The sequence below is a fragment of the Mus caroli genome, chromosome 1 (genome assembly GCF_900094665.2).
Source record: "Mus caroli chromosome 1, CAROLI_EIJ_v1.1, whole genome shotgun sequence".
Classification (NCBI taxonomy): Eukaryota; Metazoa; Chordata; class Mammalia; order Rodentia; family Muridae; genus Mus; species Mus caroli.
Genome location: NC_034570.1, coordinates 27,594,050 through 27,597,059, shown reverse-complemented (window position 1 = coordinate 27,597,059; position 3,010 = coordinate 27,594,050).

Sequence of the window (3,010 nt, the reverse complement as noted above, 5' to 3'; positions counted from 1 at the left end):
GGGAAGGGACAGAGAGAGATTTGAGGATTTTGAGCTCTCTTCATTGATCTAATAGTGGACATAGAAGGTGAAGAAAATGGATTGTGAAGTATTTTTTTGTAGCTGTTGAATCCTGTCCTCTTCCTTTTGTACATGACTCTACATTTCTATCTCAGGTGTGGTATTCACTAATTCTATGTTTAACATGTTCCATTATTTATCCATTATAATAAAAACATTCATTCTATCTGCCATACTTGGCAGTTAAACCTAGAGATGAAACTGGTACCAAATTGGTAAGCACACTAGCGCTATATTTCAGCGTCTTGAAATATAAGTAGTCTGGATATTCCAAATAAGGTCTGGGATTAAAAATAACCAAATACTAATCCACATTTTTGTACATTCTAACCACTGTGCTAAGTAACTAGTGATCAATTCATCACTGAACGGCCATATTGAAATACATTTAAGTATAACACTATTTTAGTCCAGAAACTGCTTTGTCTTAAGTTGAGGACATAGTTCACTTTCTTTATCGGTTTCACCAGTCCTTAGTAGCCAATAGTTTACATGAATATTTCTCAAGGCATATCTGTGTTGATACTCTTCAGTCAATAACACATATACACACTCAACCAACCAACATTAAATAAAGATTTACACTGAAAATTTGTAAGGAAATCCTCAACCATTTAAATCCTTAAGAATGAGGCTGGACTTTCTTGAAACAGAAAAAAAATGAATTATGGCTCAAGAATCTATTTTACAAATATTGTCCAATTTCCAGTTGTACGAAATTTGATTTCCAAAGATTACCAAAAGCTTTCAGCCTGTGTTGCCAGCCTGCTGCTCTTCTCTACAGTTCTGCTGGCCTAGTACCAAAGCAGATATTTGAATAGATGCCTTCAAATTAAACGTGGACATACACATGCACATGTGGATATGTGGATGCATGTATACACACACACACACACACAGACACACACACACACACACACTTTTTGGTAACCATCTTTTCTGTTTCTTTAGAGAACCCTAATAGTTGTTTAGTTGTTGGCTTGGATATATTTCCAAGCAAAAGAGCAGAAGTGGAAGGTGAAGAGAAATTTCCAGCACTCCATGCAAGAATATCATGCTATCCAAAGAATAAAATCATTTGGAATAAATTTACCCTGCCTGTGGCTCTTGTTCTTTGTCCTTCCTCAGTCTTATTATTTTTATTATGGGACCTATCTCGGGTCCTCTAATTAGACCAAACCTGTCATAACAAATAGCAATCATTTTCAGGTCCTTGTTAAGCTATTTAGTGTTGGGTGTCAACATTTGCTGTTATTCTTATGAACAACCAAAGAATTAGCTATCTTTCAATATTAATAAAAAAAATACGTATATTTTTTTTTTTTTTTTTTTTTTTTTTTTTTTTTTTTTTTACCTCTGGCACATTGTTGTTCACGAGGCAATAAGTGATGGATATTAATTGCTGTCATTTCCACGAACAACATTTTTAGTACTTTATTTGTAAGGTAAGATGCTCAAACCATCCGCTTATGAAGCACAGAGATGCTTTCCCCCCTACGGTTTCCACCTAGCACTGCTTTCAGAAGCACAACAAATCTTTTATATTCATTGGAACATTGTGGGTAATGAGCCTGTCAGTTTCTAGCCATTCTCTCTAATTAGAGCCTCCCCAGGGAGGAAGTGGCGCCAGTGGGAAGAAAATTAACTGTTTGGGCAATGTATTGATTAATGTTGCTACAATAGGAATAGACAAGAAAATAATTTTTGAATTATTAAATTAATTCAATGGAAACCAATGGGTTGACTCATACTTTGTTCATAGACAATAGAATGCAGCTCTTTATAAATGGACTTAAGGACCTAAGGCTTGGGAGACAGGAAGCAAATCTTTGCAACAAAATAGCATAAGTAAAGAAATACATTTAGGCTCAGAGAGAGGGAACAAGACACAAAAAATTGCTACATTTTCTTTACAGGACTTCTAGTTCACACAAGGCTGAGGGAAGACAGTAGCCTGTTCCTAGAAAACACCTGCAGGTGGTTGAAGGCCTGACTCCGAGGAGTGGTACCCAGAGCAGTTGTAGGATTAACTCCAGCTATCTGTTGGGATGTTGAATTTGTGTCATTTGTCTTTGTCTGGCTCAGCAGACAGATGTCATGGCACTTTTCCTCTCAGCAAAGATTCAGAAGAAAGACATGGTTCGGGTGAGGAAGCCATTCTTGAGTCAGCTGCCATTCCGTTTGGCTCTTTCTGTTACTGTTGGTAAGTTGTACAGTGGGTATCAGTTGCAAGAGGCATAAAGAGAACTCATGAATTTTTAGTTCAAGCCTGATCTTTCCATGAGCAGGAACACTGATTTTATCCACAACTTTGAAAGGTATAAGGCAAATTGAAATTTAAAGATGGGTTAGCCACTGGCATTGAGAAAGCACAGAAGATTTGAACCGGAAGGTTCTCTAGTACAAGCACAGCAGTGAGCCATGTTCTCTTTCCTTACTCACCAGACTGGGGAAAAATATAACTTTCCTCAGAACTTAAATATGAATCTGCATATACCAGAACAGAGCAAAGCTTTGTAAAATCACATCAAGGAATGGGCCAGCACTTATGTAAGGTCTCAACTAGCCATCTTCACCTTTACCTTAGAAAGATTTTCACTGAAATTCAGCATATAATCTCTTGCATCATTTTTTTTCCTAAGGTTCACAAGAATTTTCTTGGGGGCATTTTGAGTTAGTCTGACAAATGCTATGTTAGTGATTATAGTCTCACGTTCAATCACTAATTAATTAGATCATGAAGTATATTCTGATAGTTTTCAAACATATACCAGTCTATGGTGCTGATAATGAAGGAGAATATATGGTTGTCCCTGCTTTAGTCCTCTGCATAAAAACAGCTGCAGCATCATTTCCAGATACTATCAATCCAGCATGTGTATGATTCCACACTGTAACTGGATATTGTCCACTGGATACTTTGAGAGCCACTGATGTCTCTTCATGATGT